Source organism: Sciurus carolinensis, chromosome 15 (genome assembly GCF_902686445.1).
Source record: "Sciurus carolinensis chromosome 15, mSciCar1.2, whole genome shotgun sequence".
In the NCBI taxonomy this organism is placed as follows: Eukaryota; Metazoa; Chordata; class Mammalia; order Rodentia; family Sciuridae; genus Sciurus; species Sciurus carolinensis.
The window spans coordinates 74,741,722-74,756,450 of record NC_062227.1 but is presented as its reverse complement, the minus strand read 5'-3'; the positions used below and the strand labels follow the sequence as shown (position 1 = coordinate 74,756,450).

General features: G+C 44.5%; 1 protein-coding gene across 2 annotated transcripts in view; it reads left to right on the top strand.

The window, feature by feature from the left end:
* The first annotated feature begins 1,404 nt into the window (after positions 1-1,404).
* Cd226 (CD226 molecule) overlaps positions 1,405-14,729 on the top strand; it is an 83,337-nt gene continuing 70,012 nt past the window's right edge. Inside the window, exon 1 of one of the 2 annotated variants that reach the window (XM_047526810.1) lies at positions 1,405-1,425. The gene's annotated coding sequence lies outside the window, so the exon portion shown is untranslated. Of the gene's footprint in view, positions 1,426-13,088; positions 13,211-14,729 lie in introns of those variants that run through there. The other variant, XM_047526808.1, reaches the window with a different exon arrangement.

Here is a 14,729-nt window from a genome sequence, read left to right as displayed (position 1 = left end):
TCAAACTTTTGTGTCGTCACCCCTTCGTGCATATTATTTTAGCGCCTGTATGATGTTTCATCAAGTCCAGTGTAATAAATCACTACTACTGGAATGAAGTGGCACATAGCATTCTGGAAATGTAAAACTTTAATTCTAGACAAATAAAGGTTTTAGAAACAGATATTTTAACCCATCTATATCTATGGCTGTGTACAGTGAATTTTGTTAGCAAAATATCCCTAGCATTAGAGATGTCCAGATGGGAACAGAAAAACAATGAGCAGCATCAGAATAGCAGCCCAGTGGGAGAAGGAACTCCGGAATAGAAGTGCAGGAGGAAGTTATCCACAGAGAGAGTTATTTCTAGAACCCTTTCTATCATGGGGTTAACTATGATAGGAAGTAGATTTGGATTGACATTTCTTTGAAAGCCTTCACATAGAAAAGGAATAACTGTGCTGCTTTCTATCCTAAAGAGTTGCAATTTGGCAATGATATTTGGTTACATGCTTCTTAAATTTGGATCCAGAAGAAGAGATCACTCAGCATTAACGTGTACACCTTTGCCAAATGTATCCTATATCTGTAGGACGAGAGTGAGCCAGACAAAAGCTGGATGTCAAACCTTGGGTGATAAGAGAAGCAGCTCAAACCTTCACCACTGTGTTACATGCTCACAGGGCACCTGCCTTCCCTGCCTCCTGCCAAGTTCCACTTAGCCTTCCAAAGCAGCCTGGCATCCCCTCCTTCCCTAAACGCTGCGGAGTGAACTGCAGCGTTCACTACCTCCTGTGCTGCTTCTGCCTGCGTCCAGGCAGCTGCGGACGGGAGCCCAGGCCGTGCCGGGACTGCGCCTCCCCCGGGGCCAGGTTGATGCCATTCCTAGTGGAGTTTAACAGGTGACCCCAGTCCAGCTCCCACCAGGGGCTGCCTGCCCGTGGACCAGAGGAACTCAGAAGTCATGCTGTGCCCTTGCCTTCCCTCCTGTTTTCTTGAAGACATATTTATTCAGAGCCATGATCAGGCTCTTTTATCAGACTTACATTTAGCAACTGACAGCATGGGTGCAAACAAAAAAAAAAGTCTACATTAAGACCCTGGGCGGGAACGCTTTCCACTTCCCCTGGAACAGAACTAAAATAACCTGTAAAACCATGTCACAAATATGGTTCTGAAGATTTTTTGCCCAAATACATGAGTATTTCTAAATCCATGTCTTCTAATTGAAATTGATAATTGTTACTGAAAACATATGCAGTTGTAAGAGATAACAGAGCTTTGACACACCCTTAACCCAGGTTCTCCCAGTGGTTACCTCTTAAAAATGCAGTGCACTGCCCCAGCCAGGATGTGGACATTGGTACAGCTTGCCATGCTACAGAGATTTCCTGTTGACTTGTACTCATTTGTTTGTGAACACCAAGTCGTGTTGTACTCAGTAAGGTAAGATGCATACGTACTGTGTGTGGAGAAAAACTACGTTGGTTATATTACCTCCTAGGCAGCTTTATCACTCATGTAGATTTTTGTATATGCCATGCTTTTCCTTATAGGTTTTTTTTATGTTTCACATTTAAATGTGATTTATTGTGGGTTAATTTCTGTAAAAGATGTAAGGAATAGGTTGGGGTTTATTTTCTCCTATAGCTGCCCAATTGTTTAAGCACCATTTGTACAAATGCTCTCCATCTCTTGAATTGCTTTGGCTTTAAAAAAATTCTTTAAAAAATCATTTGGTTGTATTTGATTTCTGAGTGCTCTGTTCTTCCAGCAATACAATGTCATAATTACTATAATTGTTATTATTCATTAAGAGTATTTTTCTTCTCTAGGGCCTGTGCCTTTCTATATAAATTTTAGAATAAGTTTATTTATGTCTATACAAAACCTTGTTGGAATTTTAACAGAAATGGTCTTAGGTCTATAGGTGAACTTGGGGAGAGCAGGAGAGTTTGGCTCCAGAGTGTCCCCTGAAGGCTCGGTCCCCAGGGCAGCGGTGAAGGGGCTGTTGGAAGGTGATGGAAACTGGGAGGGGACCTGTGGAGGGTGCGTGGCTGGGCGCGAGCCCCGGAGCTGCGCGTTATCCACGCCCTGCCTGCTCGCTGGCTGCCACCAGGTGAGTGTCGTCACTGGAGTGCTCTCCTCTGTGATATCCTGCCTCCCCACAGGCCCAGAAACAGGGGAGCCAGGTGGCCATGGACTGAAACCTCTGAATTTCCTCCTATGAGTGGCTCCTCTGGGTGTTTTGACAGTGATGAGAAGCTGACTGGCACCACATCTTTGCTATCTGAGTCTTCTCAGCGTCTCTCTCCATTTATTCAACTCTTTGATTCTCTGTTCAAAATTTCTAATTTTCAGCATAAAGATCCTATACACGTATTAAATATACGTAAGAACTTTATTTTATTCAGAATGATTGTAAATGATACTGCATTTTAACTTTTGGTTCCCTTACATCGATTGTTTTGTACAGAAATGTGGTTGATTTGGGGGAGTTCATCTATATACTGCAAACATGCTAAGCTCACTTCTTAGTTCTAAAAGTTTTTTTGTAAGCTTCTGAGATTTTACGTAATCATGCCATCTGCAAATAGCAATAGTTTTATTTCTTTCTTTCCATCTATAAGTCTTTTATTTCTTTTTCTTGCCTTATAGCGATCGAGTTCTATTTTGCATAGCAGGGGTAAGAGGGGACCTCCTTACCTTGTTCCCAACCTCAGAGGAAAACAGTCTTTTCTAGCTGTAGATTTTTTAGATTATTTCATCAAGCTGAGTTGTGGAATGGATGTTAGATTTTGTCAAACGATTATTCTGTGTCCATCAATACAGACATCTTCTTTAATCTGTGGAATGCACTGATTGATTTTCAAATGAGAAATGAAATTGAACAGATAACAGAAAGAGTAGACTCTGTAAGACTTGGGAAAAAAGTGGAGGTGTTCAGATTTGAACGTATTGCATAACATTTTCCAAATTGTGCTCTATGGTAGATGCTAATAAATGATAAACTAAAATTATAAAACTATGATCAAATTAATTTGAAAGTCAGTGGGTCAAACTAAGTTCCATAAGTTTCTTTACTGCTATTCTTGTCAGAGCCTTAATATACAGTGTAGAGTTGTTTCTCTGTCTCCCAAAGTTGAATGAATTGTGTAGTTTCTCAATATTGCTTATTCATAAAAACACACATTTCCAGAATGTCTATGGCAATTTGAGGTTGGACTTTGGGAAACGTTGCCATAGGGAATGTTATTTTGCCAATTAACATTCCTGACCCAGGGAGTATCATGGAAGAGAGGATCTATGCTATGGTGGTGCTTACCATGGAACTATAGGAGGTCTCCCGACTTCCGATATGTTATGTTCATTTAATTACCTATTAAGTGGGGAGAAATCTGACTCCCTCGGTTGGACAAAGGGGTGTTGAGTTTTAAACTGTGGGCTCTGCAGTCAAGTACCTGAGTTCAAATACTGACTTTGCTACCTAGAAGTGGAGAGACGTTGAGTAAGTTACAGGAGACTGCTAACAATTCCCTCCTCAGGATTCTAAAAAGGATTAAATCAATCACATATATGAAGCATTAGAGAAGTGTTTGGCTCATAGCCATGATCCTGTAGTCATTGCGTGGGATGTTGCTAGTTGGAGGATTGAATGAGATGATTAGCAAAGCACATGACCATCTGTATTGCCAGTCAGGAAGTAGACACTGGGAAAGTGGACCTGAGGGTTGTTGCATAATGAGCTGAGAACACCAATCTCTGGTCCCACAGTGGATGTTTTGAGGGCCAGAAATGGCAAGGGTCCAGTGAGAAGCAAGAGTTTGCTCCTAAAGGTTTTTCTGTGGCTGCCCTTCAGTGTTTGGGGTTGCATAGGGGGCTATAAAGGACTGCTCAAAGATGGCCTCAGGACAGCCTCAGCACTGGGGAAGAGGGCTTTGCAGGTTTTGCGAGTGAAGTGTGCCCTGGGTGTCCGCATGTAAGCCACAGCGCTTCAGCATTCCAGTTAAAAATGATAGGTCTTTTAAGTTTTGGCTTTAATGAGACCAAACCAAATAATGAATTTTAGTCTGTTTATGCAAAAGCCTTGAACTTGATCCATAGAGCTCAAGGAGTGCTCTGATCACATAGTCAAACTACACGGCTTTAAGGAAGACTGCACCTGGGATGCGACTTTGAACCTGAGGACATCTCAGCTTTTTATTGAGGGCACTGAAGTGGTGGAATAGCTCCTCGGAGAGGAAATTAAGAAAGAAAGGCATGCTGGTGCTCAGGATGGAGAAGGAGAACAATACAAGAAGGAGGAATGGAAAAGGTCCCTAGAGAAATTAGTATGCATAAATTAAAGAAGGAGAGGAAAGGATAATGTGGTTGCAGTAGCAGAGAAGATTTAAGTAAGTGGGAGACTTGGTACCAATGACTTAAAAAAAGCCAGATGCATAATCATGGACTTCAGCTTGTGTTAGAATTTGGCCAGGTTTATTTTCATCACCTCATTTTCTTGTAATGTGTCTTTCAATCCTAACTTTTAGGAATCCACAGGATCCTGGAATTCTATTATCGGAAAGAAATAGGTCTAAAAAGATTGGAGGAGGAAAGAGTTTAATGAACTGGTATTTTTAGCTGATAGCGTATTAGATGCATGTGTGCAACTTAATTTCAGTTAACAATTTTTCTCCTATCTCTGATTGTTACAATTTCTTCCTCCAAATCATCTTTTCCAGCAGTTCTCAGGATAGCAAACCACAGAGCTGAATATCAGGGGTGAGTGAGTTTTCTCAGATAGTTTTGCTTATTCCTCTGCCAAGCACTAGGGCTTTGAATAAGCCAACGTCCATGCTTCCAGGGAAAAAGGAAATAAATTAACTGATTTGTATTGGGTTGGCAGGGCATGCAGAATAATGACTCCCCAAAGATTTCCACATTCTATCCCTCGGAACCTGTGAGTATGAGAGTTTTCATGGCAAAAGAGACCTCACATGTGTGATTTAGGTTAAGGACTGTGAGACAGGAAGCCGGGGGCTCATCTGGGTGGTCTGAATGGGCGCAGTGCCCTCAGGGGAGTCCTTCAAAGTGGCAGTGGAGGCAGGGATGAGAACCAGAGAGAAGCCAGTGAGAATGTGGTCAGAGAGGCCACTCTGTTGACCCTGAAGCTATAACAAGGGCGAAGAGCCCACCCAGCAAAGCGGGCAGCCTCGGAAGCTGGGAAAGGCTGGGAGACACGTCCTCACCCAGAGCCACCAGAAAGGAGCTCACCCTGCTGGTGTTCGGATTTTAGCTCAGTAAGACCCATGTTGGACTCTGACTTGTTGTAAGCCACTAACTTTGTAGCTATGTGTTACCATGTCACATAAGAAACAATTACAGCAGCGATAGGTACCTAACTTATGCTCTGACAGGAGGGAGAGAGAGAGAATCCAGGAAACCAGCAGATAAGCCAGAGGAGGAGAGGAAGAAGCAAGAGACCCCAGCAGCAGAGCTGCCCAGATGGCTAACCCAAAGAACCGTGAGGAATAATAAACTAGCGTTTCAGCCACTTGTTTTGGAGGTGGTTTGTGATTTAGCAAATAGATGAAATTGACCAACAGATAAGCCCCAGTTCTAGCCAATAAGACATGCAGGAATCTACAGTAAAGGTTTTCCTCACTGCTAAGGGAAACACATAGTAGGCCTCTTGCTGAGGATGCTGTCCGCAGATGTGGTCTCCACCTAGGAGAGGAGTGCAGAGAGGGGCTGTGGGCTGCGACCCTTGGAAGCATCTTGGCTTCCCTGACCCAGGCTTCCCCTTCATAAGGGCCGTTAACATTTCTCGCACAAGCAGCAGTGAACAAAATTTATTAGATCTGAGGCAGCCATCAGGGATCAGTCAGGAAAATGGAAATAAACGTAGACATTTAAACAGGATAGAGTTTAGGACAGAGGATTAGGCAGTTGCAGGTCCAGCTGAAGTCCTACAGGCATGGACCTGAAGGTGTCCCCTGAGTTCAGGTTGACATCGAAGTTTCAATAGTTGGAAGTTCTAGATCTGCGAGAACTCCCCAGCCCACCTGCAGCTGCCTCCAGCGCACAGCAAGATCCCAGGCAGGAGGCTGCTTCCAGCCTCCTGGGTGCAGAGCCCTCACACCTGGCCGACACAGGTGAGGTGCAAGAAGCATACGTTCACACAATGTGGATCGTGCAGCGTCAGTTCGATAGGAGTTGGATCCTGCTTCTCTTCTGATGTCAGATCTTGGGCCATTCTGCCTTTTGTTGGCAGAATTTAACCTGGAATTTTGCTGACAACATCCAAGGTTCTGGCTCCTGAGATACAAGGGAGAATGAGAAGGAGAGATTGGTGCTTGGAGACAAGCTGGCGCATCTGGCCACTGCCACCCTGCACTCCGGGATGGAGGCAGAGCCCCACAGGAGAAAGCCTTAAACCTCTCTTAGCCCACACTTGCACCTGCTAGGGCATTTCACACCTCTTCTCCATTTCTAATTCTAAGAACAACTCTGCAAAGTCAGAGTTCAGTTTATGATTAGGTGACATTTGTTTGCTGAGCACCTGCTGTATGCTCAACACTGCTCTTGGCCTTGGGATACAGCTGTGGTGACTCACCATTGGGGTTATCCTGGGGACTGTCCTGGTGTTTGCATGGGGAGTCCTGTGTCCTGGGAAGTTGCTTGGTCCCAAGCAGACCCATGGGTTGGTCACATTTGATACAACAGTGAAGACGGCAGTCTGCCTCATAGATTCACAGGCAGGTCAGAAGATTCAGAGACAGAAAGCCCATCCAGTTGCACATAGAGTGTAGCATCAGATTAGAAAGCATTTCAAGTATTCGTGTACTGGCTCATCTGTCTATTTTATAAGCAGAGCTTCTCCTTCTGTGTGTACAGGCTGAAAGACATGTCCCCTTAGGGCCGAGCTCGTGTTCAGAAGGACCTCACTTACCTGTCCTGAGTGGGTAGCTCCTGTTCTCAGAGGTGAGCCAGCTTTTCCGTCTGGTCCAGCCTGCCCTTCCCAGGACCTAGGAGTCTTTGTGGAAAGGTAGGCAAAGATGCTGGATGGGGGTGGGCAATGGAGGCTGGCCCTGCCGCCTTGACTATGGGCATCGTTAGCAGCTCTATGCTGGATCCAGGTAACCTGACAGAGAGCTGGGTCACAGGATCACTGCCTTCCACGTGAGTTGACCAGAAGAATGGTGGACTGGGCCCCATTGTTCTTGGTTCCTGCTATAGCAAGGGTGACCACTATCCTGTTTTGTTTAGGACTGAAAGGTTTTCTGGACAAGGAACTTCAAGCCCAGAACCCTCTGGGCTTGACCACAGAGTTTATCATCCAGATCAGGAAGTTTTGAGAATGAAAGGAGGGACTGTTAACACAGCAGTGCAGCAGGTGGGCGTTAGGATCATGGCGGGGAGCCTGTGGAGGAAGATGTCCATGCCCAGACACTCGGGGAGAGGCAGCCCCCAGTGCTCCTGAGTCTGGGGGCCTTCCCCACTGAAGCACTCTGCTAAGGTGCTGAGTCCTGGGGACAAGGGCCCTGGTGTAAATGCTCACTGAGTGGCTCAGATGCAAGTGGAACTACCGAATGCAGATGAAAATATTCTCTGTGCTCAAGAAAAGCAAGGAAGCAGCAATAGCAGCAAAAAGAGAATTCAGACGTTTGCAGTAAAAGTTATCCAGGCAGAATATATGTTCATTTAAACACATACAGATCTTCTGCCATTGGGGAAAATAAGAATTTCTTTCCATAACCTGGATGTAGCAGTATTGAGGGCACAGGTGGCAAAATGACATCTCCCGCATTGAGAGTGTTTAAAGGTCCTCATGGTCCCTGCGAAGGGCGGAGCGCACTTGGCCAAGGGCAACTCGAGGAGGGCCTGCCCGCTCAGAGCTACATGGTCCCCTGCCCGCCCATGTGCCAAGGACTGGAAGTCCCACAGTTAGCTGCCCCGGACCAGGTCTTGAACCCAGGAAAGCCCACAGTTGCTTCAGGGATGGCAGCTGGCCCCTCTCACTAAGTAGCTGCAATGAAGAGAGCAGCGTTATCAGTGCCTGGTGATGTGGAATACGGAGGAGAAGAGTGAGCTGCGTCAGGGGACTAGGACTGGGGGAAGGAGATAACGATATCTGAGTCCCTGCACATCCATAAAGCCATTCTTGCTTCCGGATGTCTTCAGGAAAAATGTTCACAGAACAACTTGAGGTCTGACACTCAAGGTCTGGAGTCCCTGAAATGTGCCTCCAGTATTTATCTCTTTGAACCTTGGGACCATCAAGAGAACATAGAAGAATACAGAGAAAGGAGAAAAGGACAGTGGCCCAGGTTGTCGTGGGAGAAGTGAGCTGGGACCAGGTGAGGAGCAGGGCATGGGTGCCTAGCCCAGGGTGCGTCTCAGGGCATCGTCTTGTTTTTAGGGGAACGTGCGTGCTGCAAACGCTCTCCACACAGAACATTGCACGTCTGAACATAGAACTGTGATCACCGCAGAGCGGCATGGTAGCCATCGCTGGATCTGTCACAACTAATTCAACTGCTCCCCCAGAGACAGGCCTGCACATTTCAGTTCTTATTGATAAAAATGTGCTATGATAAGTATTTGCATATTTTTAGATATACTTCTTTGCTAAATTTCCTACGTTTACCCTTTTTGGATAAATGTCTTTTTGGATATCTTTTTGGATAAAGGTGATTTTGCTGGGCCTGAAAGGTGACAAGTCTGTTTTCATATATATTGCTTAAATCCATGGGTACACAGAAAATTTATGCCAGTTCACACTTCCACCACCAGCATTTGGCAAACTGTACTCTCACTTGTTCTTGTTAACAATGGTCATTATTATTCTGTTTGTTTTTATTTGCAAACTTGATGAGCAAAAAGTAGTATGTTGTTTTAATTTTCATTATTACAACTGATGAGAGTAAATATTTTTTTCTTTTTGTGATTTTTCTTTTGTATATTGATGTTTAACATCCATTATCTGTTTTTTATTGAACTATTTGTGGATTTTTTAATCACTGATATTTAAACACATTATACTTAGAAAATATTGTGTATTTCATAAACACATTATACTTAGAAAATATTGTGTATTTCATAACTTTTATATATCCCTTTCCAGATTCTCCTGAATTTTTACCTTGTTTGTATATGTTTGCCATGTCAGAGCTTTAAGTTTTATGTAGGAAAATCTATGCACACATACGTTATATATATTTGAAAAATATATTTTATATATTTAAAAGCACATACCTCTGAAAAAACCCATCTTTATTTCTATGTTTATAAAACATTTTTCATATTTGAAAAAACTATAAAAGAGAATATACACATTCATATATGCAATATATAGTTTTAATTATGTATTTTTAATCAAATTGATATAGTAATAAAAATGAATATGTAGCATAAAAATAAATATACCAATCAACAAAAAAAATAATTTTTTAATTTAAATCTTAGTAAATCTGAAATCTATGTTAATATCAGAGATGAATGTGTTAATCAGGGTTCTTGGTTGTCATGTTTCAAAGTCCACCTGACAGGAGAAGGAGGTTTCAGGCAAAGGATACCAAGTCTGTCAGACAGGATGAGGAAGTCCCGGGATCTGCACAACATGGTGACTGCAGGTGGCAACGCTGCGGTGTTGCTATACTCAAAAAATGTTGCTAAGGTGGTGGATCTTATGCTAAAGTTTCAGCATAAAATATAATGAATTTTAAAAATTAAAGAGACAAAGCAGGCAGGGGACATTCTTAGGTGTGGATGTTTAATACTTGATCGTGGTGCTGGTTCGTGGTGCTCCATTGGTAATCTCCACACTCAGTAGGTTGCTTGTTAAATAAGGAGGGTTTCTTCTTTTTTCTTCTTTTTCTTCGTATCTGTCATACCTCAAAATTGGTTTTTGAGAAGGATGTGGGCTATGTGATAGGTCATGAAATAAATGCAGTGGTGAGAGCAGAAGCTTGCCTGAGGCAACTCAGCTGGCAGTTGAGTCCCTGCCCCACGCCACGGCCTCGTGGGATGTCAGCAGCCCCCCCCACCCCCCACCCCCCGTGTAATGCAGACACTGCTGCCTGCTGCTGTCCCGTGGTGCCGGCAGGGGATGTGTGGGGCTCTTGGGGGCTAGATGGGGCTGCAGCCTCTGTAGCCCTCGCCAGGACAGACCCTGTGGCACGGCTTCAAACCTTTGAGCTTCTGATTCAAATTTTGAGGGAATAAATGCATCAGGCAAAGGTGACATCCTGGGCCCAACCCATACTGTGAGGGAGCCGAGTGAAGGAAGCCTGTGCTCTGGCCTGGGAGTGAGCGCTCAGTGTGGTGAGGGCAGAACTGGCCTGCATGTTCCAAAGGGCAAGTCAGTTTCCAGTCCTTTCCCTGCTGACCTGAAGCGTCACACTTACCAGACGCTGAAAGCCCAGAGCTCTTCAGGTCTGCTTCTGAGCTCGTAACGCTTACAGAGCAAGACGCTTGCACATCGCAGCTTTGTCGTATGTCTTCATCTCTGGCAGTGCCCACTCCACTGCTCTTTTAAATCACGGGCTCTGCTATTCTCAATGCACTTAAACAGAGCACTTGCTAATTAGGAACATTTTCATTATGTGAGCATTCACATTACAGTGACATCAGCCTGAGCATCACCCTGAGTGACCTTCCAGGGGTCTCAGGTGTCACTTAGAGAGTACAGAGAGCCAGTACCTCCTGAAGAGTCTGTCATAGCCTCGCCTGTCCAAAGATGTGAGTGATTATAACATTTCAGGAAAATTTTAAAATATATATTTTTTTAATTTTATTTTTTGTATTTTTACAGACTGCACTTTGATTCATTGTACTCAAATGGGATACAACTTTTCATTTCTATGGCTGTGCATGATGTAGATTCACACCATTAGTGGAATCATACGTGTACATAGGGTAATGATGTCTGTCTCATTCCACCATCTTTCATACCCCCACCCCCTCCTCCCTCTTATTTCCGTCTGTGTAATCCAAAATTCCTCCATTCTTCTCTCACCCCCCTCTCTCCACCCCCACTCTGTATTTCATGCATTTATCAGGGAAAACATTCAGTTTCCTTTGGTTTTTGGGATTGGCTTATTTCACTTAGCATGATATTCTCCAATTCCATCCTTTTATCTGCAAATGCCATAATATTATTCTTCTTTATGACTGAATAGTATTCCATTATGTATATATACCAGAGTTTCTTTATCCATTCATCTGTTGAAGGGCCTCTAGGTTGTTTCCACAATCTAGCTATTGTGAATTGAGCTGCTATAAACATTGATGTGGCTACATTTTTTTAATGTGGCCCCCAAATGGATCTTGCCATAGAGGAACACAGCATATATCTCCATTTATTCAGGACTTTTAAAATTTCCTTTACTATAATTCACAAATTTTTTTGTTTAATTTCTACAAACCCTCAAGGTACACTTCTATATATGCAAACACAAACACTGTGCTTTTATATATGTCAATAAATGTGGTTTTTGCTGTGCTTTTGGTGGGACATAAAGCTGTTGACTCATAAAATTGTTGCCTGACACCTAATTTATTTGAGTTTCTATTTGAGTCTGTGTCTTATCCAGGTCAATCATGCACAAATAATAAATACTGAATAATTTTTAAGATTTACAGTTTCTATTCCTTTTTTAAAATCTGTTGCACTTAGCCAAAACTTCCAGAATATTTCAGATTATGCTCATCCTTGTCTTGTTTAGGAATCGAATGGAGATGCCTCTGATCTCTCACCATCAGGTTGGCTTTCAGTTTCCAGTCAGTTTTCTTTATCATACTAAATAAATTCCAGAATCGCCATGAGTCCTTATCAGAGAAGGACATTTAAAATTACCAAGTGCCTTTTGGCATTTGCCGGGCTAAGTGACCTTCGCTTGTTCATCAGCGTGGCTGCTGCTTCGCTGAGGAGCCAGGACTCTGCTCTGAGCAGTCGGCTTTCCCTGTTCAGTCAGGCCCTCCTTTGTGTGTGTCTTGTCTGCCTTCTCCCTGCAGGACGAGCTGCTTCCGCGGGACTGGCTGGCTGCCAGCTCAGCCACTGGAGACGTTCGCCCCCTATGGCCCTCCGATGGCTGTGGTGCCCGAGCAGGGAAGCTGCGGTCGATGGGGGCTCAGGTCTTGCCCGTCAGTGGTTCTTGGCTTATAAAGTTCCCCCTTTGCCCTTTCCGGATGGTTTCAGCTTCCCGTAACAGTTGTCTTGATCTGTTGTGTCCGTGTTTTAATAGGGGCTGTGAAATGATTTAAATATGCATCCATGCTTGTGTTTTTCTACTTAGCAGCTGGATTTTTCTCTGAAGAGAATCTAGGGTCATGCTGCAAGGAGTCTGTACAGAAAGGGAGGCTGCTTAGGCCTTTCCCTTCCTTACCCTTTGTTAAGACAATGAGTTGACACCAGGGAGGCAGAGAATGAGGCAGGAAGTAGTTCATGTGATGCTCCAGCCAGTGACGTGGTGACTTTTCCTGTGTTTCCTAGCTCTGTCAACAAACGACAACATTAAAGAATGTTTTTGCTTTAAAACTGTAGACAGAGCCCTTGGTAAGGGTCACTAGAACATGTAAGAAGGAGGAATCGTGTTCCTTTGTGAATGATAGAGGATCGTTCTGCCTCCTTGGTTTCTCCACCTGCTCACCTCCGTTTCTTCTCCTGGTTGGAACATTCACAGTGACCGTTCGCTGACATGGGATGGTTTCATTTGTCTCAGGTTGTTTCTATCGTGTTTCATTATTGATTCATTATTCATTATTGATCATGTGATCTTTTAACATTTCTCCTACTTGTGGAGTGAGATTATGTAACCTCCTGTGCAGAAGGACAAGTCTGGATTCCTGGGACCGCCACATTGGGCGCCTGGGGTCCTTTGGAAGGTATACAAAGCTAATTGGCAGGTTCTTTGTTACAAACATCCAAGATCCTCCAAGGAGAATCTAACAAAACTAGATGGCTGTCCCCCCAACACAGAAACAACAAAGAACTTCCTGTTGTCTAACCAAACAAGAGCAATGACCTTATTATGGGGTGTAGCTGATAACAGGAGTGACAATGATGAGTGTGTGTGTGTGTGTGTGTGTGTGTGTGTGTGCATATGCATATGCATGAACATGGAGGCAGAATCAGGAAGTGATTACAAAAGACAGTGATGTGGGAAAAGTTCCCAGCCTGTATGAACGTGGACTGTGTGAGTCAGGGAATACGAACAACGAACTCTCACCGCCAGGCCCTGGGGATGTGAGTATCGTCTCTCTTACAGCAGGCTCTGACCTTCATCTTGAATTGTGTGGGTAGACAGTGACTATTCATCAGGGCTTTGAAGTTCAGTTCAGGGCCAGCTGAATTATTGTGAGGAGCACTTGGCCCAGGTAGGGAAAGCCTTGCCTGTGGGTTTATTCTGCAGCATCAATGTGTACTTTGGATATACGATGCTTTTGTCTTATTCACTGGGGAAATTGAAGGTTGAGGCAAAAGAAAAACTGCACATTGGAAACAAGATGCAGTGTGGATTGTTGCGAGTGTATAGAATGCATGCGGTAGAGCCTAATGGAGGGGAATCACGGCTGGAGCCCCATTCAGCACGTACTGGTGCAGCTCCAGCAGCCTGGCTTTGAGGACGGGCAGTGGACAGACTTTGTATCTTGAAGAGGTTTATTAAGCTAGAAGGAGAAATGCATTAGTCAGCAGGCAGTCACACTGGGACGTGGTGAGTGTTTCCGGGAGGATATCCTGGAGGGTTCCAGGCTGGTCCCAGGAAGAATACCCAACCCAGGCTTGGAGGACCCAGGGGCAGGTCCTCCCAGGGATGCCTGAGCTGAGCCCTGCTGGTGGGGAGAGGGATAAGAGAAGCCGAGTGTGAGGGGCCCTGTGTGAGAGCCCGACCCCACCAGAGCACGGTCTTTAATACAAAATATTATGTGGGTCTCAAGTGTAGGCTGGGAGCGAGCAAAGGATGGGTGAGACGCAAGACCTGGAAAAATGGCAGGGCTTGGGCACAGTGGGCCTGCAGGTCAGAGAGAAGTTTGAATCGTCTCCTGAGGACAGTGAGGTACGGAAAGGAGTGCCAGGAGCCAGCTGGCTGTCTTGGAAAGCTGCTTCTGGCCCACAGTAAGTCTCAATAAACGTGTGTGTGATGAAGGACAGCTCTGCATGTTCTGTGCTCTCGGCCATGCAGATGATCCACGCAGAGCTGACTGTGCAGGCAGGCTTGGCCCACACTGTCTCACCCGCCTCTCGAGTGCTGTCCTTCCAGGAACTCAAGCCGCTGCCCCATTCCTTCTTGGAGGTTCAACCAATAGGAAGCCTCCATAACCTAGTAAACCAAAGGAGTAAGAGAACCAAGTTCACTGTTGTCCGGCACAGCTGGGACACCGTGGTGTTTCTAAGACACAGGCTGCTGAACACGGGCGACTGTTCTTTGGAAACACCAGCCTATGCGCTTTTTCTGTCAGAGAATGAAAGGCAAAGGAAGAGAGAGAGAGAGAGAGAAACTAGAAGATAGGACTGAAACACAGATACAAGCAGAGATAAGAAAGCTTCCTGAATTTAAAAGACTACTGAATATTCGGTGCTTTGATTGGCAGAAAAAAAAAAAATGGGGAAGAAAAGGCAAAGAAATCAGTTTGAAGTCTTTGCAGGTAGTTTCAATTTAGAGTTAGAGCAGAAGATGAGATACACATTCTTTCATCTTGCAGAATCTAAGGAGGAAGAAGAGGGACAGAAATATATCTGAGTTTGGAATGAGTCTGGGTAGCTG